Here is a 26,777-nt window from a genome sequence, read left to right as displayed (position 1 = left end):
GTCACAGGGTTATATGCCTCAGGGTATGGGTGTGGCCTGGAGGGAAGGGATGGGTTTCAAGTTGCTTGGGAGTTTCTGGTGGGAGGAGCTATGCTCATGTAGTTAGGACTGGGACGGGGAGGGCTACGACTCGGAGTAATGAATATTACCGGTGAGTAACCGGTCATCCCAGCCCCCTGCAGCAGACTTAGCAGGAGCGCTGTAAAAATCATTTCCAACCATTTCCTGGTGCCCACTAGATGGCAGTAATGCCACAGTTTATGAGGCGTGCGTCGTTCTACCCTCCCATTCAGCAAAGAAAGTCTAGGAAACCTGATCAGGTAGAGGAGTTCTGAAAACTGGTTGCGCATTGCATTCCTAACTATTAAAGAGTGTGTATGTACATGTGGGATTTTACAGCTGTAAACATGCTTTGGCAAGGGAACCCTAATTAAATGTAAAGCTCACAGTCCAATTGCTTACAAAACTCAAGACAGGTTTTATAGTTAGTTTTTTAACACGAGGCATACACACATTCAATCATCATGGAATCCTTCGTTGTGTTTTGCCCATGAAACGAAGCATCACATTGAGCTTCAGCTGCTATCATCGAGAAAGGCACTTCCTGTAAGAAAGGGAATGCTGCTTTTACCCCGCCCGGTACGTGAAAGTGCATCTTTTTTTACAAACGTGAAATACTCAGCGGTAGATGGAAAAACAACATGTATTTAATTGCTGAAAAGCGTTAATATTAATTTAGAAACAAAGAAGCGTGTTTGTATCAATCATCGCAAAAATCCAATTCTACTCCGCGCCAATAAACCATCAGTTGCAGAAAACAGAACGTCTGCGTTATACAAGCAGGCGATATCACCCAGGCACGATAGATGTCAGTATTTCTTTATGTGTGAAATCATTTCCAAAAACAAACAAAACAACAAGGGGCGGGAACAGGCACCTTGGAAAAAAAATTAAAGTAGTGCCTATATTAAAAGATGCCGCCATGCAGCGCAAGTTAACAGTAGTTGATTGCTGCTGCTTCCTCCAGAAACGTCAGAAAACGGAAATGACGTGACAGACCAACTGCCAACAAACAGCAACTTAAGAAAACCAATACCACATTTCACCAATGGTAAGCGAGGAAGCAAAAAGAAATGCAATGGGTGGAGTTTAACTAGTAATAGTAATTACTTGATGCCTCGTAGAGGCAGCGCATGCCCTGACCTTTGAGAGCCCTAAAAAAGTTACATATACAGAAGTAAGGCTTTATCAGAGGGTAGTGTTAAGCATTTGGTGTACACACTCAATCAGCAAATGATCGCACCCACTGAAAGACTGAACTCAGACCAATTTGTTTTGTATAAAAATATTAAGTTCTTTTATTTCTAGAATCAAACAAAGCCTAGCACAGGTAAATGAAATAAATGTTTTGCAAAATCTTAAGCAATGTTTTACAATTGAATGCTAGTTCAAATGCAGTTGATTGAAATACAGGTAGGTCAATAAGTTGAAATTACTCTTCAGATTACTTTTGAGTTACTTTTCAGATTACTTTTTAAGTTACTTTTTCTACTCAGTGTGATATGCCTAGATATCACACTGGGACATTTCCTAGGGAACAGTTAAGTAAATAAGTTTTTTTACAGTTGTAGTTTTTCAGACTTTCATACAAATCAACTCCACAGAAACAATTTCCAAGGAAAAACAGTCAATGTATTCATATGGAGAGAAATTAAGTTATTGGTTAACAGGTAAGTACTCGGTCTTTGGGTTTGAGTTTTTGGGGTTAGAACAAGGCTTCCCCCAGGGTCAAGGATGCACTCTCAAAACACCCTCAGTGACACTAGTGCGGCCGGGTGCAAAGCGCTGAGGCCCAATGTTATTCAATGGGGATAGGGGGGGCCTCCTATTGGTGGCTGCTCATGAGCAGGCCACAGGGATGAGGGAGCAAAGCTCCTGTTGTTAGGCTCAGGGCAAAGGGGGATCCAAGTTACCTTCCAAAGTACACCCGCAGCGGCGCAGGGGCTGCTGGGTGCAGGGTGCTGTTTTGGCATCTGGTGCCCTGTTGTTTTCAATGGTGAATGTCGGTTTTGGTTTTTAGTTGCAGGCTCGGTCCAGGGAGACTTCCAGGAGGAACCAACACCTGGGCAGATACGTTGGAGGGCTCAGGATGGAGGTGCACCTTGGATTCTCTTCTCCAGGATGCAGAGCAGCTGGATGCAGGGGTGTCTTTTGATGTCGGATTTCACCTTACCGGCCATTTGCGGTTAGGGTGGTCTCCATGCAGAGGCGGCAGATGACATCAGGGAGTCCTGGATGGGTCAACCCACGGTGGATTCAGACGCTGGAGCGCTGGGGTACTTCACTGTTCCTGGTGGGCCACTTGGACTCAGGTCGTAGTCGTCGGGTGCAGTGGTGGTTCCAGGTGACGGGTTAGTCCTCAGCAGGCACGGAGTCTGTCTTGGGAGCTTCTTCTGAATAGAGCTCCTGTTCACAGAAGATCCAGTCTTTGTTGAAGGCAGACAGTCCTCCCAGGGGTTCAGGAGGTCGCTAGCTGCAGGACAAGGCAACTTTTGGAGCAGGATCTCTGGATACTGCAGATGGGCCAGTAGGGCTGGGGCCAAGTTAGCTCTTCTCTGCAGTCTCCTCTGCTGGGCACCTTCTTTCGTTCTTCTTCGTAGGTTGCGGGGATCTGTCTTCTTGGTTCAGAGTTGCACCCTAAATACTGTATTAAGGGGCGTTTTAGGAGTCTTGAAGTCAGTAGCCAGTGGGCTACTGACCTTAGGGTGACTACACCCTTGGTGTGCTCACCCCACGTGGGGGAGTGGGCACAAACCCTAATCCTGATTGGTGAGTGCCTGCCATCGGCAAGATGGCGGGCACTGAAGAGTAGGCTTCACATCACTTCCCTCACTGGAGGTGTGGGGTTGGCAGGCTTGAGCACAACTTCTGAGCTGGCAAATTTTTCCTGCCTGTCTTCCCACCAAAATGGAGGGGAGGCAGGAAGGGGGCCTGCTCCTGATAGTAGGAGAGGTTGGGAGTCGCAATAAGTAGGCAGCAAGGTCTTTGAAGCTCCCCTGCCACAGATTGATTTTCCTAGCCTGTGGGAGGTATGAACACCTCCTCCCAGGAAAGGCTATGCTTCTGGGCTCAGGGAGTGAAGGCTCACACCCCAGGGTTTCAGAAACATGTCTTGTGGTGGCAGGCTGGTGTGAGCCAGTCAGGAAACCAACCAGAGGCTGGTCGTTTTTCAGGGGGTATCTCTAAGATGCCCTCTGAGTGAATTTTTATTTAATCCCACACTGGCATCAGTGTGGGTTTAATGAGCTGAGAATTTCGATACCAAACTTTACAGTTTTCAGTAAAGCTATTATGGTGCTGTGGAGTTCGTATACTCTTAATGGCATTACGGCACTTACAATGTCTACGAATTGGTATAGACACTGTAGGGATACAGGGCTCGTGCACCTGTATCCTCACCACTGGTATAGTACACTCAGCTAGAGGGGTGGCTGACCTAAGCCAGGGCAGTGGGTTGTAGGTGAGAGAGCGCAATTTGAATAAAAAGTATGTATGTACCATATTCACAAGCATATAACGCAAACGTAGAATCTATAACGTGAAGTTACCACTTGTAGCGTAAAGGTAGCCGATGTAACCAATGTAATAGGAAATGTATCTGTATCTATTCTATAAAGTGTATTAGAATTAGAAGGCTCGTATACATAGTGGGCTAATATAGAAATGTATAGAAATGCTTAAGAACAGTAGAATGTGCAAAACTGAATATACGTGTGTAATTATTAAGCGGAGAAAGAAGACGAAATATAAAGCGAAGAAATGTGCAAAGTATGTATAGCACGATGTAAGCATAAGAATATAATGTTGTATTCTATGTAGAATGCATTCGCGCATAATCATTGCTTTGCTAAATTCAATTATATATAAATGTATGTTAAAGGTTATACTGTGTAGAAGGGTTTGTAGGAATGTTAGAAAGGTTTGGTCATGTGTGATTTTAACCTAACTGACCAAGAGTTCGCAGGAGAGTAGTCCGCTGTATGTAATTTAGTGGGCTCACAGGAACCGTGGGTAGCCTTGATCTGTACGTGTGAGACAAGAGTCAAAGGTCTTGCTAGATTTAAAGTGACAATGCTGAACGAAGTTTATGGCCTAAGTGAGATAAGAGACGCTTGGAATTTGGGTCTTGTTTAGAAATGACCGTTCACAGGACCAAATGAGGTTACGAATACAATCGTAAAGAATGAAACTCTGTAGAAGTGATAGACTTTGCTCCGAAAGTGTCAATTGGAATGTCAATGAAGTCACCAGCAAGAAGACGAAGATGGTGCCTAAGAAGCAAGGTCAACTTAACGGACGACGCGAAGAGATGAAGCTATGGAAAAACCCAGAATGAGATCACGTGAAATGTATACGTGGTGGGCGTCAAGGGGCGTTCCACCCATACTGTGATTGTGTATTTAGGGACAGCACCCCGGGGAGAAGTTAGCTCAGGGTAGCGAAGAGCTCAGAGCGCAGAGAGAGAACAGAGCGCTAGAGAGCAGTAGGCCGAGGACCCTTAGAGAGCGGATGGGTAGGCAGAGAGGGTACTGTTTCTCAATAAGTTACCATTAGAGGCTCAGAGAGTTTGAACTTCTTTGGAAGTCAAACTGCTGACACCTTTTTTAGGTAAGGAACTTGCGAAGTAGGGATGTCACCTAGTATAGAGTAGGGACAGAATTAACTTGTTTATTCTCTTTTTGTAGATGACGCAACGGAACCACTTTGTGTCTATGCTTTTTAATCTGCTGATATTGGAATTGACTTTAATTGTATTCTTTTGTAGACTGAGGTTCTTTAGGGAATTTATGTTCCTTTTAGTTCCTGTATACTTGTTGAATCTTATCCTGAGAGGATTGTATATGCAATTGATATTAATTTTATATTAAACTTTTAAACTTTATCAGTCGTAAGTGGTTCTTCAGAGTTGCGTCAGTTTATGGAGTTGATCTAACCTATGTGAGTTTGCCTTTTACTCAATGACAGTTAATAATCGATCCAAAATTGGATGAATGAGATAGATATCTAAGTGATCAGAAAAAGTATCAAAATCTCATTCCCCGCAGTTGGTAGCAGAGATAGATGGTTTTCTTCTTGAGGAAGGCAACCTAGGTCAGGTTTAGATTACCCCAAGGTCCCTAGTCATCGGCGACCAGAAGAAGAATCCCTGCCGAAGAAGGTGCTGACGGTGCGTCGAGAGAAAAGCAGCAGAGTCGGTCGAGAGTGAGTATAAGGGTCATGCATTGCCAGATTGCGGTGTTTTGTGTTGTACCTGTGTTGTAATGTCAAGCGGAGTCGAATGCCTGTAGTGTGATTGAGGGAAGGTTGTGAGCGCGCGCAACCGGATAAAATCTTAAGATCCAGAGAAGGGCTTAAGTGGTTCGGGTGTATCGAACACCCAGAGTAATTGTCTACCATTGAAAGGGGGTCATGAGGTACCATTGATCGCCCGAAGGACCGATGATTGGGGGAGTGACAGAGCGAGTGTATGAGTAACGGACGCTGGTCGGACGTTTACTGTGTGTAAGTAACCTATCAGTTAAGGCGAGCGTCTGACCGTGAGAGGAAAGACGTCTCGTCAGTTGAGGTGACAATTACAGTTAGACTGTGGACGTACAGTCAAGAAAAGTGATCGCTTGGACGGAAGTAGTCATTTTTCGGCGTATGAATGAAAACGCATGCAAGATCGTGAGACGAGTTGAGAAAGGAGGGAAACTGCTGCAGAGGGGACGAGTGACGTCAGCGTAGAGCCGCGCTGAGATTGGTCAGTCAGTGTAGAGTCGCGCTGAGATTGGCTGGTCAGCGAGAGCCGCGTAGGGATTGGTGGTTTGTCATCGGGACGTAAACAAGGAAGAGAAAAAGGAAAATCGTAGATTATCGAAAATGAAGTGTTTTAAACGTTTAAGGGCGATCTTTAAGAGAGATAGAGGAAACTTGTATGCAGGAGAAGAAGCTCCACCAGAGGGCACACCAGCTTACCATATGGCAGTGAATGTAGGCTTACACTCGATACTATGGATCTCTGAGTGGAATAAGCTAACAGAAGGGAATAAGGAACTGACGTTTCCGAGATACAGGACGTTTAAGCTAGAAGTATTGAACCAACTGAAAGCAGTAATGCTCGCAGCGAGACCTCTACCGAGGCCAACACAGTTCGAAGCCCTTAGTGCATGGTTTAGAACGGCACACGAAAAGAGCTCGAATAGACGCCAAGAAAGAGTGAGACGATCGGTAAAAGCAGTGCAGGATGCTAAATGGGATGAAGAAGCTAAAAAGTGGAGGGTGCAGAAGATAGAAGCAGACAAATTGTACCCAATGCTAGAGGTTACGGGAGAAAAGAAACCTCTAGAAGAAGATGAGGATAGCGAGCCGGACGAGGATCTGATAGAGAGGCTATTATTAGATAGACCACCTCCGTACAACAGAGAAGCCGAAAGTCCCGAACTACAGCAAGGGGACGGAGCTAGATGGGGGGAATATAAACCGCTCCCAGTATCAGAGTGGGATCCCAAGAAAGGTGAGGAAGTACCTCAATCTAGTCCCGTACAGAGAGTAGTAGGAAGATTCGTGGTCCAGAAGGTGCCAGAAACACAGCATGCAAGGTCGTATCAATTGCCAGATGCTCTACAAGTACCTGTTACCATAGGTCCTATAGTGTCAATCTACAACCCAGAGGGAGTCCAGCAGGAGGAACAGGCACGATGGGACAGGGAAAGGGCAGAGATGGAAAGTAGGAATAATACGATCAATTCCCAAAGACAGTTGCTAGGACCAAGGAGTCGGAGTACCCCATTGGATTCAGCACCGGGTCCCTGGACAGAACAGAGGGAGAGAGGACAGATGGATCTGAGGGGACCGAAACCGAAATCCTTTAAGGAATTAAGGGAGTATTTGAGAGAATGGGATGCTGCCGAGGAGACTCAGAATAAAAAGTTAGAAACAGAAGCAGAATGGAGAGATCAGGATAACAGGATCCTCTCTCACTGCGGAGCTGGCGAAAGCAGCCCAGAATGGGAGAGAGGGAGTCAAGGAAGCAAGGGAGATACTTGCCATACCAGCAGTGGCAATAGACAAATGTGCGACGACAGGAGTGCAGGGTGTGGGGGAGTGCCTCGCGTCATCCTTAGTGAGGGAGAACGAAAGACGCAGGAGTACCGAGATAGTTTCAGGTGCACTCGCCATGCCCCGGGAGAAAATGTGCGACATTGGAGTCACGAGAATATAGAGAGTCGCGAAAGGTCTCGCCATACATCCAGTGATCACGGACGGGATCGCGGGAACATGGAGGATCGTGAAGGACCTTATCGTCTATTGAGTGACACCAGACAGCAAGGAAGTTGCAGTGATGTAGAACAGAATGGAAGATCCTATCTCGCATCTAGAGAGACCGAGCCGAAAAGACAGAATGTAGTGATGGGGAATAGATCATTGTTCCACCATACCCCAAGGGAAGATGGGAAAGCTTGGGATCTAGAGAGGTGGGAACAAAGAGAAACAAGAAGGACGCCTCATAACTCACCTGCACCGAGACGTAGGGCTCATAGTGGGGGTGAGAGGGATGTAAGCGAACCACCTAGGACAGAGGTACTGAAAGCTGAGATAAAGGCAAAACGGCTCGATGTAATGAGTTTAAAATCACTTGGATGAAATAATAGACGGCACATTGCCAATGGAAAGGATAGAGCTGTATGATCATGATGAAATACTGTTTATGTCTAAGGATGTTACCCGGAAAGCGAGGTCAGTTCATGAGAAATTATCTGAGTTGGCAGACAAGTATATGATAGACATGTCACGAACTAAAGCTTTACAGGGCAACCATAGGCTAAATTGCACGGATCAAGATCTGGATGATCGTAGGACGATTGGGCTGAAAGTACACATAAAGGAACTGATCCTGAGTATCAGAGTATGGAGGGATTTGGATAAATGGGAGGAAAGATGGTCTAAGAGGGGATCCGTCAGAAGGAGTACACTTGCGAGGTCCCGAGATGGAGAGCTAATGCGAATGGAAGCTTTCCCTTTGCGAGAAATCGCGAACGGAAGCTACGTGCATGTGCCCTGGAGTAGGGGGGATTTAGCGGCATTTACAAATTCTTTTCCAAAGTTGAGGGAAAACCCCGTTGAGTGGTACAAACAGGTAGAGAGGTTCGTGAAGATCTCTAAGGTGCTGTGGGTCGACTTGAACACCCTGTTTGACATAGTAGTGCCCGGAGATTTGTGGACGGCATGTAAACTTAGTGTTGAATGGCCCATTTGTGAACCCGCGAGGGATGCCCAGACGAATGGTCCATCAGAGAGAGTCATGGAAAAGTACGAGAGGGTAATTGCATGGTTAAAAGAGAAGGTGCCGTTGCAGGACATAGACTGGGTTAAGATAGATCGAACAACTCAGGAACCCAAAGAGACTGTTCACGAGTTCTATGAGAGATTGCTGAAAGCATTCAAACAGTACAGTGGATTGGACGTAATGGATCCTAAAGACATTGGACAGTTTGTGTCGAAGTTTGTCCTAGGATTGAGACCAGACATAAGCTTAATGATTCAACAGCATTTGATTTGTTGGCAGAACAAACCTTTAGACGAGATTCTGAGGTATGCGAGGTACTGTAGCGATGAAATAGATTCAAAGGCAAAGAAACTTAAGGAAAAGCTGATGTTGGTGCAGATGCAGTCAGCTGGAAAGGGTGGACAGCGGCAACAGGGAACAGGAACCCCAGGAAAGAAACAGAATAATCAAAGCAGAGATGAGGAAGAAAAACCAAGACCGAGGGTAGATAGCGCAACACTGAAAAAGACAACGAGGTGCCATCAGTGTAACGAGGTAGGACATTGGAGACGCGAGTGTCCCTATAATGTCGAGACGGGGGAATTAGAACAGGAGGAGGATGAGGTTCAAACCAGCATGGTAAAGGGAACAGCAGTCCCGAAGGGAAAGTTTATCAAAGGGGGGACTCAGACTCCTCGAGCCCCGTTCCCTCAACCGCCTCGCATTACAAATGGAGGAAAAACCTATAGACAACTGCCACTGTTCATAGGAGGAGAAGAATGCTACTACGTTGATCCTCTTACGGGACAACGAGTGAATAGGGAAGAAGACTGTACTCTAGGAGCAGCCCTGGAGGTAGACCAGAGAGGACCATACGTAGAAGCTGAGGTGGCTGGATGTCCTACGACCTTTTTGGTAGACACGGGGGCCACTCGATCCACTTTGAGATCAGCGGTAGTCCCAGGTTTGCCAATGTCGGGAGAGACGATTCAGGTGGTAGGAGTCGCAAACAGGAGAATGACGAATCCACTGACTGAACCAGTGTCAGTGAAGATAGGAAATTACAGTGATGAACATCAGTTTGTGATCTGTGATTCTAGCCCTGTGTGTCTGTTAGGAAGAGATCTGTTGTGTAAACTAAATTGCACCATATATTGCACACCTGAAGGAGTAGAAGTGCAGACTAACGATGATGATGCCGATTTTAAGGTTGTGAACTCGCAGGAATGCGTGGAATTATATCCTACCCTAACGGTGGAGGAGCTTCCACAGGACTTGAAGGAGACAGTGTCAGCTGAGGTGTGGGATTTTACTGGAGAGGAAATAGGACTGATTAAAGGGGTAGAGCCGGTAAAGATCATGGTAAAACCCAATGCTGAGTATCCAAGAACACCACAATATAAGTTGACACCGGAGACAATAGCAGGAATAAAACCTGTGATTGAATTCATGATTAGACAGGGAATACTGAAGGAGATCGTGGGAAGTCCATGTAACTCCCCGATTATGGGTTTGCAGAAGCCTAGTGGGAAATACAGAATAGTGCAGGATCTTCGAAAGATTAATAATATCGTTGTTTCATGTTGTCCAGTGGTACCGAATCCATCAGTGATATTGTTTCAGATACCGTTCCAAGCTGAATGGTTCACAGTGATAGATTTGTGTCAGGCTTTCTTTTCGATTCCTTTAGATGAGGAGAGCCAGTATCTGTTCGCTTTTAAGCTGGAAAATCGCGTTTTAACATGGTGTCGTATTCCCCAGGGGTATACAGAAAGCCCATCGATTTTTAACCAGCTGCTGAAGAAAAATCTTGAAAGTCTAGTACTGCCCAAGAACTCGGTTCTAGTCCAGTACATAGACGACCTCCTAGTGGCGTCAGAAACTGAGGAAGCTTGCAAGGTAGACACCATTACCTTACTGAATCACTTGGCCGAGAATGGACACAAGGTGTCTCCAAGTAAATTGCAGTATTGTCAGACCGAAGTGCAATACTTGGGCCATAGGATTGAAAAGGGAAAACGGAAGGTGTCTCCAGACAGGATAGAGGCAATCATGAAAATGAACGCGCCTAAAACACAAAGAGAAGTCAGGATGTTTCTAGGCATGGTTGGTTATTGTCGGCAGTGGATAGCCAACTTTTCACTGAAGGCAAAACCTTTACTACAACTGACGCACAAAGGAGTGAGTGATCCGGTACCATGGGACAAAGATTGTTTGATGGCATTTTTGCAGCTGAGGGAGGACTTGTGTCGTGCCCCGGCTTTGGGAATGCCTGATTACGAAAAACCATTTTTGCTTTACTGCTGCGAAAGAGAAGGTTGCGCTTTAGCAGTTTTGGCCCAGATACACGGCAATGCGCGTAGGCCAGTTGCTTACTTTTCGGCTACATTAGACCCAGTAGCCGCAGCGTTGCCCGGATGTCTCAAATCCGTTGCTGCAACGGGTGTCAGCATTGAAAGGTGCGAAAATGTGGTAATGGGACATCAGTTAGTGGTGTACGTACCGCATTCTGTGGAATTGTTAATGACCAGGACCAAGACTCAGCATTTGACGAATAGCAGGCTCACACGCTATGAGCAAGTCATATTGGCTGCTGAGAATGTGACCCTAAAGAGATGCTCTGTCTTGAATCCTGCTACTTTGATGCCACTTCCAAATGATAATGATGATGAAATTTGTACAGATCATGACTGCCTTGATGTGACTGAACTATGCACCAAACCGAGACCAGATATCGTGGATGAGCCATTGACTGACCCCGATGAAATATTCTTTGTTGATGGTTCATGCGTAAGAGACGATATCGGTCAGCTGAGAGCAGCATATGCAGTTTGTACAATCACCGGAGTGGTGGAAGCCGCCTGCCTGGAAGGAGTACATTCCGCTCAGGTAGCTGAAATCATTGCTTTGACCCGTGCCTGTTTAGCAGGTAACAAAATTCGAGTCACCATATACACCGATAGCCAGTATGGTTTCGGGGTAGTTCACGATTACGGGCAGTTATGGTCTCAAAGAGGTTACATGACCTCCTCGGGTTCTCCAATTAGGAATGGAGAATTCGTGAGATTATTGTTAGAGGCATTGCAAGGTCCGACAGCCATAGCGGTTGTCAAATGCGCCGCGCACTCGAAGAATACCGACTTTGTGTCGCAAGGCAACAGATATGCCGACGAAGTTGCACGTTATTGTGCAGAACAAGGTTATTCTCACACCAATGTAGAAGTGGGGGGAATACAGGAAAGAACTGATTTGACTATGTTGTTAGATACTGTAGATACGTGGGACGAATTGAAGTGTGTCCAGGAAAATGCACCAGAGGATGAGAAAAAGGGCTGGGAAACAGCTGGATGTACTAAAAGTGAAATGAATTTTTGGATTTCTGCAGATGGGAGAGCAGTTTTACCAAACGAACTTGTTAGTCCAATGGCAAGGAAATTGCATGGATCAGCACACATAGGTAGAGATGCCATGGTGAGAGTATTCAGACAGACGTGGTACAATCCGAAGTTTAGAGTAGCGGCAGAAGCAGTATGTCAGCGTTGTACGATCTGTCAGCAACTAAACGTAGGAAAGAGAACACCAGTCACATTGAGTCACATAGGGAGGTCTGGGGGGCCTTTCAATAGGATGCAGCTGGATTTTATTGAAATGCCCAAGTGCAATCGACTCAGATATGTCTTAGTGATTGTCTGTATATTTTCTAGATGGGTTGAAGCTTACCCGACACGTAGGTGCGATACACTTACAGTAGCAAAATTGTTGCTTAGAGAGTTGATACCGAGGTTTGGGGTGCCATCTTCTTTGGAATCGGACAGAGGAACTCATTTCAACAGCGAAATAGTGAAGATGCTGTGTTCCGCCTTAAGTATCGACCAAAAGCTCCACTGTAGTTATCGACCAGAAGCTTCGGGGATTGTAGAACAAATCAACAGCACAATAAAATCCAGACTCGCCAAAGTTTGTTCATCGACATCTCTGAGTTGGCCTGATGCACTTCCATTGGTTCTTATGAGCATACGTAGCACACCAGATAAAAGAACAGGTCTCTCTCCACACGAGGTGCTAATGGGAAGAGCTATGAGATTGCCATCGGTTCTGACTGCAGCGTTGTTGAACATCACAGACGATTTGATCTTGGACTACTGCAAGGGACTATCTGATGCCATTCATTCTGTGTCCCTCCAGGTCCAGGCTGCAGAGGTTCCATCAGCACAAGACTTGTGCCATGACTTGTGTCCAGGGGACTGGGTCCTGGTGAAGAAGCATGTCAGGAAGAACTGTCTAGACGTGCGCTGGAGAGGACCGTTCCAAGTCATACTAGTTACGAACACTGCAGTAAAGTGTGGAGGCTTGCCCAACTGGATACACGCCTCACACACCCGAAGAGTGCCAACACCTCTAGAAGAAACAGCTCCTCTCTCGGATGAGAATCCAGCGGAAAGCGGAGAAGCCACAGAGGGGGAAAGCCAAGCTGTAGAGGTGATTGAAGAGGCTGAGCCTGTGTCGGAGCAGGCTGACGACGGTCAGGACACCAGTGAGACCGAAGTCGTCTCAGAAGAAGAGAGTACCTGGGAGTTTGAGTCAGATACCGAACAAGCTGTGAGTGATCAAGAGACGAGTCCAAGAACAAGGAGCGGGAGGACAAGGAGTGACGAAGCTAGTTGGCCGGAGAGAAGGAGAAGGCCAAGCTTAAAAGCAAATCAAGAGAGAACCCTTGTCCCGATCTCTGAAGAGTCGGATCAAGAAGAAGAAACTACGGATTCAGGCTCTGAGAGTCCGAGAAGATCAAGAAGGGTACGTGTGCCCTGCAGAAGGTACGCCACCCCAGAATGGACTTATCTAGCAGATGTCTTGGGGACAGGGATCTGGGAGAGTGAGAGAAGTGCAAGTGATCAATCTCGATCCATTTGTGGCAGTGGAGATATGGATGTTGACGCCTGGAATCGAGACTGAGGGGTTACTGACTTTCACACTTCCCATACCCCCTTACCTGAGTCGGATCAAAGATCTAGTACTGAATCGATTAGAGTTTCCGACTTTTGGTCATCAAATACCAGAACAAAAAGAAAAAGTCATTCGTTTAGAACTATTGGAACATGTTATTAGAGCTGCAGGTACGAGAATCATTGTAGATGCATAAAGACTTTTATAGTTAAGAGATAAAGAAGAAGATAACCTAGCGCCGAGTGGAAAGAAGAATAAAATTAGGGATTACATTTAGAGGACGGAGAAGGGTTAGGGTTGTCTATTGCTGAAGATAAAAAGACATTGTTGTGAAAAAGAGACTTTTTGTTGATTAAGAGCGCTTTACAAACTGAGAGATCAAATAAAGCCAACAAGGATCTGAAGAAGAAAACTTTTCCTCGAAAAAAAAAAAAAGAGTTGCATTGTTTGATAACATGGAGAATGGCAACCCAAACAGAAAAGCTAAATGTATAATAGGTACACTAATAGCAGTAGTAATTTTTCTTATTATTACAGTAGTTACCACATCGTACATGGTAGGACATGCAAGTGAAAAAGAAGCCACAGATGTAAAGCCTGTAACGACTTTGAAATCTGCTCTTGTTGGGAAGAAGGAGGAGAGCAATATAATCCGTGAAAAGGCGTTACTGGCAGATGAAGCTCGTAGGTTACACGTAGATGAGTCGCAGGGAAATTTTAGATCAAACGCATATGCCAAGCTATTGTATGAGTATATTGATGCCATGGAGGCCAAAAATTGTTATGTTTGTATGCAATTGCCGGCTTCCGTAGATGAAGGCATCAGATATCATCATCTCCCACTGACATATGGGATAACATGTAGTTTATTGCTTAGTATATTTTATGGTAGAGAAGGGTTTGAGTACTACTTTTCAAATTATGATTCGGTACTGCCTGAAGTCCCGAATTATAAACAAATGAATAAGTGGGACTATTATAAAAAGGAAGACAGATTAACAAAGTTCTTTCTTCCTTGGGATACATTAGATACTTCATATGCACGCAGAAATAATCTGACTTGCAAAGTGTCAGAGGTAGAGAAAAGGTTCATAGGACAAGTAGATGACCGATACAGAAGGCAGAAGATTCTAAAAATGTCAGGACAGTGGAAAACAGACTGGACCGAAGAAGAAAAAGCACACAAAAAGAAGGGTAGCAATGGTCCAATAGCTTTGGATAGAACGCAGAAAGGAAAGTTATGTTTAACTCGAAGCAAGACATATTATGAGAGTGTATTTGTAGGTGAAGTTAATTGCGAACATTCTTTTAGGTTGGAGTACTATACGAAAGATTTTATGAAAGGGATGCAAGCGATTCCTAATGTATATTTTGTGTGTGGAAGAAATGCCTATGTAAAACTGCCCGACAATTGGTATGGTTCGTGTTATTTGGCAATTGTCTTCCCCAAAATATATCATGCAAAGGATTTAGAGATCATAGAAGGAAAGGCTTCGACAAGAACGAAAAGGGAAGTAGGTGATGCTGAAGTAGTTGGAGACATATTTGGAGCAATGTTTCCTCTTTTAGGTTTAATACTTAATGATGTTAAAATCAGGAGACTAGCTACAGTTGTAGATAGATTGTCTGCAAGTACTGCAAGGTCATTAATGTTAGTAGAAGGAGAGATGCAGTCGATTAGGGCAATGGTTCTTCAGAACCGTCTTGCTTTAGATGTATTGCTAGCGAAAGAGGGCGGAGTTTGCAAGGCTTTGAAGGTCCAGGAATGTTGTACTTACATTCCAGATAATTCAAAACCACTTGAGAAAGTCATACGGAACATTACAGAGATACATAAAGAAATCGAAGATTTAACAAAAGTAAATGTTTGGGAGAAAGTAGGTCATGGAGTAGGAAAGGTTGGTAGTTGGTTTGCCAATCTTGGTAAAAGCGTTATTTGGTACATATTGAAACCTGTTTTAATAATATTAATTTGCATAATCACATTGTTGGGTTTAGTGAGACTGTACAAATGGTATAGGTCAACCCAATTACAAAGGTCCATGAGAGAGCAAGAAAGGAGATTAGCTGCTTTACAAGATCAACAGTATAAAAGTTTAAGAGCTCTCGAAACGATAAAAAGAGGGAATCTTGTAACTAGTTCTGTGTAAGGTGTTATTCAAATTGCATTTAGTGATGACTCCTAGAGGTCATCAAAGGGGGGAACTGAGAGAGCGCAATTTGAATAAAAAGTATGTATGTACCATATTCACAAGCATATAACGCAAACGTAGAATCTATAACGTGAAGTTACCACTTGTAGCGTAAAGGTAGCCGATGTAACCAATGTAATAGGAAATGTATCTGTATCTATTCTATAAAGTGTATTAGAATTAGAAGGCTCGTATACATAGTGGGCTAATATAGAAATGTATAGAAATGCTTAAGAACAGTAGAATGTGCAAAACTGAATATACGTGTGTAATTATTAAGCGGAGAAAGAAGACGAAATATAAAGCGAAGAAATGTGCAAAGTATGTATAGCACGATGTAAGCATAAGAATATAATGTTGTATTCTATGTAGAATGCATTCGCGCATAATCATTGCTTTGCTAAATTCAATTATATATAAATGTATGTTAAAGGTTATACTGTGTAGAAGGGTTTGTAGGAATGTTAGAAAGGTTTAGTCATGTGTGATTTTAACCTAACTGACCAAGAGTTCGCAGGAGAGTAGTCCGCTGTATGTAATTTAGTGGGCTCACAGGAACCGTGGGTAGCCTTGATCTGTACGTGTGAGACAAGAGTCAAAGGTCTTGCTAGATTTAAAGTGACAATGCTGAACGAAGTTTATGGCCTAAGTGAGATAAGAGACGCTTGGAATTTGGGTCTTGTTTAGAAATGACCGTTCACAGGACCAAATGAGGTTACGAATACAATCGTAAAGAATGAAACTCTGTAGAAGTGATAGACTTTGCTCCGAAAGTGTCAATTGGAATGTCAATGAAGTCACCAGCAAGAAGACGAAGATGGTGCCTAAGAAGCAAGGTCAACTTAACGGACGACGCGAAGAGATGAAGCTATGGAAAAACCCAGAATGAGATCACGTGAAATGTATACGTGGTGGGCGTCAAGGGGCGTTCCACCCATACTGTGATTGTGTATTTAGGGACAGCACCCCGGGGAGAAGTTAGCTCAGGGTAGATGGCCTGAAGACAAAGCGAAGAGCTCAGAGCGCAGAGAGAGAACAGAGCGCTAGAGAGCAGTAGGCCGAGGACCCTTAGAGAGCGGATGGGTAGGCAGAGAGGGTACTGTTTCTCAATAAGTTACCATTAGAGGCTCAGAGAGTTTGAACTTCTTTGGAAGTCAAACTGCTGACACCTTTTTTAGGTAAGGAACTTGCGAAGTAGGGATGTCACCTAGTATAGAGTAGGGACAGAATTAACTTGTTTATTCTCTTTTTGTAGATGACGCAACGGAACCACTTTGTGTCTATGCTTTTTAATCTGCTGATATTGGAATTTACTTTAATTGTATTCTTTTGTAGACTGAGGTTCTTTAGGGAATTTATGTTCCTTTTAGTTCCTGTATACTTGTTGAATCTTATCCTGAGAGGATTGTATATGCAATTGATATTAATTTTATATTAAACTTTTAAACTTTATCAGTCGTAAGTGGTTCTTCAGAGTTGCGTCAGTTTATGGGGTTGATCTAACCTATGTGAGTTTGCCTTTTACTCAATGACAGTTAATAATCGATCTAAAATTGGATGAATGAGATAGATATCTAAGTGATCAGAAAAAGTATCAAAATCTCATTCCCCGCATAGGCATGGCACAGGGATGTGTGCCATGTCAACTCTTCACTTTGTTCTGCACCAAAACATGCAGCCTGCAGTGGCAGTGTATGTGTGGTGTGTGTGTAAGGGTACATGGCCTCCAAGGGTGGCACAATAAGTGCTGGAGCCCTTAGAGGCCTTACCTGGCCACAGTGCCCCTGGTACCCAGGGTCCCTTTTAGAAGGGACTGGCATGTGGCCAGAGAGGTGCCAATTGGGTGTACAAAGTACAGTTCTGGGAAAGAACACAGGCCCTGGGAACCTGATTGGAGGGACCCAGGCCACATCAGGTCAAAGTGCATAAGTAGTCTGGCAAAAAGTGTGGGGGGGGGGTTACTGCAACAGAAACACAGCTTCCTACAGATGTGGAAATATGTGGTGTGTATTGGAAGTATGTGGTGTGATGTGGAATTGTGTAGTGTCTTTGAAATGTGTGGTTTGGTGTGGAATTATGTGGTGTGCTTATGAAATGTGCGGCGTTGAACTGTGTGGTGTGGAATTGTGGGACGTTTAGTGAAATTATGCTTATTTAAATTAGGTGTTATAGTGTGTGGAGGGTGCGAGGAACATGAGGGTCTCCCAGTCTCTGCCCGCTGCCTCCTCACCCTGATTGCTGGTCCCGGGATGACCCTGGCCGGAGAACTAGGCTGTGAGAAGAAGAACCCGGCTGGAGCCTGTGCACGTTAGCGTGGCCTGACCTGACATCTGGGACTGCCTGACTCGCTGCTCCTGAGTGCGGCCCACCGCTGCTGATGGACACCCGCTGCTGGGGCATGCCAGGAGGCCTGGCCTTGGCCCCTCAGGCTGCCCGTGTAGCGGCCGAATGGCAGGTTCTTGGGGCTGGCGATGAGGCGGTCCGCATATCGACTGAAGACCTCATAAAACAGTGAGCTCACCAGCGGTGTATGGAGTAAAGCAGGAGAAGCGGCTGGCTAGGGTGCTGGGACTAAATCCGCATCGGGGGAGTCCCTTGTGCGGCTGCCCCCCACACCCCCTGTTTGAACTGAACAGCACATGTGCCTGCGTGGATTGCGCTGACAGCAACAAACCTAGGAGCCATTAGGCACATGCCCGTTCCTTTGCCCTAGGAAAATGCTCCTTGGGGTAGGCTAACCCCCGTAAACTAGTCCCACAATGCCTTAGCAGTTCTACCTGTGTTGCTGGCTGGCCTCTTGTGAGGTGCTCCAGACTTAGCTAGTTGACTGACTCCTTGGTGCTCAATAAACCGTGCACGTAGGTGCAGTAGCTGAGAGGCACACAGCCTTACAGAAGATGGTGCATTCGAGGAACGCAGTCACAACAGACAGGGGGTCCCACCCTGCGATGAGGGAGTGCAACCAACAGAAAGCACCAGTGCGCAGGATGAGGATATAAGCTCTCTCTTAATGGAGGTCATGACTAGCTTGAGGACAATTGACTCCAAACTGGAACTGCTAGTGGCCCAAATAGACTAGGCGAAACAGTGGGTTGACCCCCAAAACCTGAGCATAAGTCCAATGGAAACACGGATCGCAGGGACGGAGGACTAGCTGGCGAGCAGCCAGCAGACAATGCTAATAAATAAAGTACTCAAAGTGATTAAAGCCAAAAATGAAGATTTAGAATCACGGTCCTGCAGAAACAATCTCCGCATAACAGGAATCTTGGAATCAACAGCCATTTCAAAGATGGAGGGCTATGTCGAATACCTGTTGCGGTGAACTCTTTGTTGCGGAATTGTCCGCTGTTTTTTTGTGGAGAGAGCTCATAGGTCACTCGGACCCAGGCCGCCCCCTGAGGCCCCTGTTCGGCAAATAATAGCCAGCCTTTTAAATTATCGGGACCGAGATGTCATCCTTCAATGCGCCAGAGAACGTGGGGAGATACGCCACCAGGCCTTTCATTTTATCCAGATTTCACACTCGCAGTGCAGGTTGCGCAATGGGAAATTATGCTAGTCAAATAGGCACTCGGGCAGCTCAGAGTGCAATACTCCAAGCTATACCCGCTAAGCTGCGAGTTCTACATGATGGCAAGGCGCACTTTTTCTCTGACCCCCACAGAGGCGATGACATTTATCAAACACCTCAATAAGACCAAGTGGGCGGGGTCTCGCTCTCCGCATCACACTGAAGAAAACCGCACCAGCGATAATAACTAAGTCCTGGTTTCTCTGCTGCGTGGAGCTTTTTTGCGCAAACTGGATTTAAAATACAGAGAGGATACTACTTTACCTGCATGCACCACAGAAGCTTGGAGGTGGGGGACAAGAAACTTCGCCCGTCGAATGACTTGAACACAGTGGCAAACCCTTCCCCTCCGGGGCAAAGCCAGTCTATCTCGCTTGGCCCCCCTGTCTGGTAATCAGGGTTGCCTGTGGCGACCAACAGAACGAATACCGAAGATCCTGAGGTTTTTTTTAAAGTCTGGAACAAGGCAGACAAACAACCATGGCCCCCTGTGTTGGGGGGGGGGGCTTTAATGTTGCACTAGTGGACATGATGGACCAGTCAGGAGCACGACACCAGCATATGCTCCGCTAGTACACCTCACACCCTTATATCGGATAATTTGCTCAAAGGCGCATGGCGACATATGCACCCGTGGACGCGGGACAGCACATGCTTTTCCTCTTTATCAAAATACAATATCACAACTAGATTACTGGCTCATTTCCAGAGATGCGCTTGCAGGTACCCCACAGGCCACACACCTCCATCACGCCTTATCTGACCATGCCCCGGTGCTGCTTTAGCTTCAGATGCCGTATACGTCTTCACACACCCCCAATAGTGCTATGAGACGTAGTATTTAAAGAAGGGATTTGCGGCGCCATCAGAGATTATTTTGCAAACAATGCAGGGTTGGTTGATTCGCCCTCCACACTTTGGGAGTCATTTAAGGTGGAAATACGGGGATGCTGCATCGCTAAGCAATAATGGGTGCTTAGAAAGCTTCGCCGCACACTATTTAAACTAGAGTCCGAAATACAAACCTTGGAAAAGATCTACTTTGCCGACCCTGATCCCTCTAGGCTGGCGGAGAGAAGAAAGAAAATAACTGCTTACCGGGAGGAGGCTGTTAGGGAAGCGCATTTCCTTGGAAGGGAAGCCTAGGCATGAAAATATGGCAAGGTTGATAGACTTGAGAAGACACTAGCCGGTAAAATACGAAAACCACAAGCTTCTTCTTATGTCACAGACCTTAAGGGCCGGACTCCCAATTAGTCTCCAACCTAGCTAAACTTCCAGAGGTCATGTCCGACTACTATGCCCACCTTTGCACTGCAACGGTGGACACTGACTCACTGGTCCTGCTGGAGTTTCTTTATTCCATCCATCTCCTATGGCTAGAACAGTGCCATAGAGATTACGTGGACGCTCCGATTATGCAGGAAGAGATTGCTCAAGTCATCGCATGTCTACTGGCGGGCAAGGCCCCTGGACTAGATGATCTCACTCGAGCTGTTTATAAAGAATAGGCACCCATTCTTATTACACACCTAGTAGAAATGCATCACGAGTCACTGTCGCTGGTCTGTCTCCCGCCATCGCTAAGAGAGGCGGTAATAGTCACAATCCTCAAATCTGACAAGCCAGAAGAATCATGAGATTCATACCTCCCCTTGTCTTTGATAATCATTTATACCAAAATATATGCGAAAGTCTTGGTGAACCGACTGCTTCCCCTGTTGCCACTGATCGTTCGGCCGGACCCGTCGGGCTTTATCACCGGACGCGCCACCTCACACAATCTCCGGACAATTTTCACGATCATGCACCTTCTCCACGAGGACCTACCAGCACTGGTGGCCTTACTGAACGCCACCAAAGCTTTTGACTCACTAGAATGGTGGTATCTAGTACCATTGCTACACCGGCTGGGACTGAGTCATCACTTTGTATCCAAAATCCAACTTGTATACACTCTCCCCATGGCGCGTGTTAGGCTAAATGGTCAAATCTCAGAACCAATTACAATTACACGCGGAACCCGGCAGGGATGACCCTTATCCCCATTACTCTTCGCCTTTGCTATGGGGCCACTGGCAGACAGATTGAGACAGCAGCATGCTGAACGGGGCATCAGTTTCAGAATGCAAGGTCTGGTGGTCTCCATGTATGCTGACGACGTGGCATTCTATGCACGGGACCCCAAAACAATTCTAGCACCATTGATACGCGAGGTGGTTGACTATAGTGGCTATTCGGGAGTTTTGGTGAAGTGGTCCAAATCAATTTTGTTTCCGCTAACGAAAGCCACTGGCCCATATGAAACCGAATACTCCCTTAAGTGGGCAACTGAACCTATAAAATGCTTGGGTATATGGCTCAGCAGAGTCCAGGAAGAACTGTGGAAAGCGAACTATGGCAGAGCAATGGACTGGCTAGAAACGAGACTCTAAGTGTGGAACAAGCTGCTGCTGTCCCTCGTGGGCCGTATAGCTATTGACAGGATGGTGGTTCTTCTGAAATTCTTGTACCTTTTTGTTATCCAACATGATAACGCTGGCGTGTGCAGGCCGACAGCCAAGGGTGTCTTACGAACGGCTGACAATTCCGCCTGCACGAGGAGGACTGGGGGCACCAGATATGGCACTATACGCACTATGCGCTCAGGAGGCGTACTTAGCACGGTGGATGAGTGCGCTGGCGTGGGATGGACTTCGGCGGAGGGTGGGCCCGCCGCTGCGGTATGCGCCATCCATATTGCTACAGAATAACCATATTTTCCCCTCATGGCAGGATAAGGGCACAATCAAGCGCGCAGCAAAACACAGTATTAAAAAATGTGCAGACCTATTTCAGGGGGGAGAGTTTCTCTCCCGCTTCAAGGACACTGAAACAGTGCCACGGACAATGTCGGATGCACTGCTTTATTATCAAATGAAGGCCCTTGCCGCGTGATACACAACACATTCCCTGCCCCTCCCTCTGCTGCGCTGGAGTATGTACATTCTAGTGAGTCACCATGTAAACTTATCACAAGACTCACACAAGCAGAGACACCTACATACACTGAGATGGCGCGCGTGGCCTGGACAAGGGACCTACAATGTAATATACCCGAGGCTCAATGGCAGCATTGCTGCGGGCCAACTGGTAAACTATCCACCAGCTTCAGGCTGAGCCTGATACATTTCAACTATATACACCAAACATATCACACGCCAGCACAACTCCACAATATCGGACTAACAGCGGATTCCCACTGCTTAAGATGTCAGTGCCCAGATGCCACCTTTTTGCATCTGGCGTGGACATGTCCTAGGGAAGCTAACTTCTGGGCTGAGATATGCGACACGACAAGCACTATTATTTGCACCTCCATTAGGCCCGGTCCCGTAGTATGCTGGTTAGGATTTGTAAAGGACATCCCAGACGGAAGTCAGCAGCGTGTGACAATGTTACTACTGCTGGCTAAATGGAGATAGGCGGCACAATGGGGTAGGAGCCCCTCTCCCAATAAAAGAAGCCTGGATTGCTGATATCCCATATTGCCAGAAACAGCTGTCAGCCTATTGGAACCTAATGTCCATTGCAAATTGGCCCATTGATGCCTGGGAATCAGCGTTGTCACACTTACGTTTGCTTGGAGGGAATAGTGCTCAAAAGCAAGTCACGATACATCGCCAACATAGTGTCGGACTGTAGTCACTACCCTTGGTGCTAACACAGCAGTTGGCAATGCTCAAGACGGGCAGTTGAGGTCAAAAAGGTCTGAGGCTGGGTTTTTTAATACTGTGTATGTTCTATACCATGTGGGGGAGTCTGCAAATTGTGATTTCTTGTGTTGTGAGGTGTAGAAGAAAGGGGAAATGTAGGAGTTATTGTTATGTAACTGCTATTGCAATATAAATGCCAATAAAAACAGTTATAAAAATAAGTACTCGACTAGCTGTCTCTCACCCAAGGGCGCTAACACGAACCCTATTGTGAGCAAGGAAATGGCCCTCAGCAGCCGAAAACAGACAGCAGTGGGCCTCTCCCACCTCTAGGCCCCTGTGCCACTGCACCTGCCATGCCAGAACAGCAAGCTGGGGCCCACGTGGAAGAAGCATCGAAGCATGTGATGGTTTGGTCAGACTATTTCAGATTTATCCTTAACCAAATTATTAATAGAATCAGAGGGGTCAGGACAATGTGGCTCTTTCTATATGAAATGGGTTCATACCGATGAACTATTGTAAAACCCTATAAAGCAATTTCACCTGGGAACCTTACGTCCAGGGCTGTAAGTGGGCCAGGTCCTGCGGTGCTCAGCACCAACAGTTCTACAGAGCAGATGCCGAGACGGGTTTCGATCAGGCTCTGCATTTTTGCCTTCACCCTCGGTGAAGAAAATAAATCTCAACTCTTCAGCAGTACCACCCTTCACTCCCCTTGATGTCACTTCAGAGACTCGGTATAGTTCTTTCACATTCTCATCATTTCAGAACTGGAGCATTTTCAATATTATATACAACGAAGCTATAGTTGTTGCTTATTTATCTTATGTAACTAACAACCATTGACAAAGCCAATAGTCCTGGCTTGTTGTAGGTGTAATGTTACTTGTTGTATCATGTATTAGGATGCAATGACTGAAGCAGCTAAGTACCAGCTAAGCACAGATTTTCAGTATATGTTTTAAGCCATGACCTTAATTACATCAGCCACGACCCTTTGAGAGACCCACCAGCCTTTTCATTCCAGTTAAAGCCCTGCTTACGTCCACTTATCAATAGTGGTGTAGTGCGTTATAGAAGCAAATTAAACACTTCAGGTGTCCTTTAGTGCCATGAAGCAACCAAAGGCTTAACACTGTGATATAAAATAAACACTAATGATTATTAAGTAACTTCACACAGACGACGCCCCCCCCCCCCTTATTGGACAACTCAAGACAATTGACTCTCATTGCCAAGAAGCATTTCCCACACTACGTGGTATAATTTAGAAATGTGAATAAAAGAGCAACATGTCCACGTCTTAGTATGCAGACTTGTGTTCTGAGGAGTGAACAATATTTTATGACATAACGTACCATGCAGGTCATCCTACCATTCTCCACTGCCCAGGCTGTGTCTCAGACAGCCTCGGACTGGCAAGGTGGACATTCGGGCATCGGCCGAGGGGCCTCTGGCTGAGGCCAGTTGGTGGGCAGGTTTTTGGTCTACTAAGGACTCTCCCCTGGTGCACAGCTTGAAAGGCTGTCATTATAGCCCTAACAAACATGACCAATTGCATATACAGTCCGCCCAGCGGGCTAATATCAAAGGAAGAATGAAAATGGGCTGCGGCTGCTCCGCTCTGATTGTCACAGCATACGGTGTGCCTCCCTCCAGGTATGACAGAGTCTGCAAGGAGCTGCTGATGGGAAGACATTAGCACTTACTTTCCAGGGGACTGTAGGAGGGGAGAGGACTGGAGCATCAGGTGGTGGGGTTTGATGAGGGCCAGCAAAGGAGCTCCTCCGTATATATTTGTCCTCCTTCACTCCATATAAGCAGTGGAGATAAATCAGTCTCTGCTCTTCTCCTTTGTCTGCCATATAACAATGACTGCAGTCAACAGGGACAGATTGTGGCCTTGGTTTACTTTGAAACTGGGAAACCGGGTTCAAGTCCCAAAGTCAGTTGGACATCCTGAGATTCTGGGCAAATCATTTAATCTAAATGAACCTAAAAAAATAATATGATCCTCTGTAATGTTATCTGGTGCTCATGTAAAGCGCTCCAATGCTTCTGGCCCTAGTTCATGCTATATCTAACTGCATCTGAGGAAAGTGACACAATTTTTGGTTTATTTTTACATGTACTCATTATTATCATTCCTTTCTCAGAACATATACGTGATGCTTGCCGCAAGTAAAACAAAACACACAGATGTACCTTTAACCAGTCTTTGAACATTGGGGAGCCTCTCTTAAGTATTGCAAAACATAAAATGAATATCATAAAAAATTGAGTGTAAAAGCAGAGGCGGCTCTACCGTGATGCTGGAGGAGCGTCGGCTGACTGCCAGCAGATGATAAATAAAAATATAATAACACATTGTTATTATTGTTTTATTTAGCTCTGCTGGAGTTACTTATGTCCGACAGGAAGGAGGGACGGGCCATAGCAGGGAGGAGCACTGTGCACTTATAAGTGCGCATGTGTGTTTGCCCGGCCATCTTGGGCTAGCCAAACACAGATGCATATTTATTTTTCTCCAACCCGGTTGTATTGTTCTGCTGGGTTGAAGAAAACCCCAAAGGCTCCCACACACTTTCTGAGCCGCAAACTAGGCCGCTTAGACCAGTCCAGGCTTGTCTCTTGCTAGAGAGCTGGGTCTAGATTCGGTGGGAACCCTGTGCCTTTAGGACCATTCACTTCCGAGATGAGAGGAGCAGGAGGAACAAAGCAGTCGGCTGAGGTAGCAAAGCAGGTAAGTGTTTTATTTTTTATTTTTTCCCAACCTCTCCTCCTCACCCCTCCACCCCCCCCTCCCACACCAGTTTTGATTGGCAGCAGCCGCCACTGTGTAAAAGGCCATTTAGGTCTGTGCCGTATCATGTCTCCCAGTGAACATTAATCAAAGCATCCACAGCAAAAGTATGGATAAAAACTTTATAATTATATGCTTCGGAAGTATAATTTTTTTATTGTAATGCTTATTTCCTATTTCAGTACTGCCCTACAACTTTTAAATTACAGGCTTTAAAATACTTTTATTACGGTAATAAAAGTTTGTCATCAATTATCTTCATTATCCTAACTCCTGCTGTGTATTGAGAATGAATGTGGACCACCACTTTTTGGGCTGCCTGGCCGAATTGTAGCCCCAATCCAACTTAGTTCCCTGATATGCCAGTGTTGTCTAGTCCGGAGGGGGCATACATTGCAGGTGGCAGGTGAAAGCAGCAGAACTGGGTGTTTTAAGTGCCCATAATCATCACTTTCAGCTGTCACTTCAATGTCACCAGTGCACACCAACTCTATCCAAACATCACCAGAATACAAGCAGTGTCTGTGCTTATGGGCTCAAAGCCACCAAACACAGCACAGGCTGTCCCTCTCCACATAAGAATGGCAGCGAACTCCATCTGTCTGACTTCTAATTTTCATGTTAGCACTTGTTGCATACTTCACAGGTTATAAACCCGGGTCCAGAAAAATTGTGGTTTTGAACACTATAAGGAAGATCATTATTATTACCAGGATCCGAATATATACATGTCATTATTCGCGAGTTCTTACCGTGTGTCTGAATTTGGCTGCAGTAATTAGATAACAAGATGGCCGACGCTGCTTTGAAACGCATACTTTAAATGCATTATAATTGTGCGTTCCAAAGGAGTGGCAGCCATCTTACTTATATCCGTGACTCTGTTATACAACGTGTGTTCGTGTATGACGGACCATTTGGGTGGAGTTTGTGCTATGCCAAAAAGAAAATAACAGATTAAAGTAAACGTTGTTTTTCTAGGGTTTTTAAACAAGGGATGTATGTCGTCTTGAAATCGACTAACGAAAACTACAACTTGTTTATATAAAGATACCATTTGCATTACGGAGATTTTATGTAGATTTAAAATAGTATGAAAACTAAATTTCTGCTTGGAGTTTTTTTACCACTAGAGGGCAGGACAGGACTGTCAAATAATTCATCACAATAATTAATTGATTCTCATGCGATTTCACACCGTATTGAAAGTAACTGCACAGTACCGTCATTGTGGTAAAAGAGACGGTGTGTTTCTGTG

At 45.5% G+C, this 26,777-nt stretch overlaps 1 protein-coding gene across 2 annotated transcripts in view; it reads right to left on the bottom strand.

The window, feature by feature from the left end:
* The window catches only part of MTHFSD (methenyltetrahydrofolate synthetase domain containing), a 142,327-nt gene extending 116,006 nt beyond the window's left edge, over positions 1–26,321 (bottom strand). Inside the window, exon 1 of one of the 2 annotated variants that reach the window (XM_086951515.1) lies at positions 26,272–26,321. The gene's annotated coding sequence lies outside the window, so the exon portion shown is untranslated. The remainder of the gene's footprint in view (positions 1–26,271) is intronic. The other variant, XM_086951514.1, reaches the window with a different exon arrangement.
* Between the last annotated feature and the right edge of the window lie 456 nt (positions 26,322–26,777).

This window comes from Lissotriton vulgaris, unplaced genomic scaffold (genome assembly GCF_964263255.1).
Source record: "Lissotriton vulgaris unplaced genomic scaffold, aLisVul1.2 SCAFFOLD_4168, whole genome shotgun sequence".
Lineage (NCBI taxonomy): Eukaryota > Metazoa > Chordata > Amphibia > Caudata > Salamandridae > Lissotriton > Lissotriton vulgaris.
Note: the sequence above shows the minus strand (reverse complement) of the source record. Positions and strands in the feature narration are given on the sequence as shown.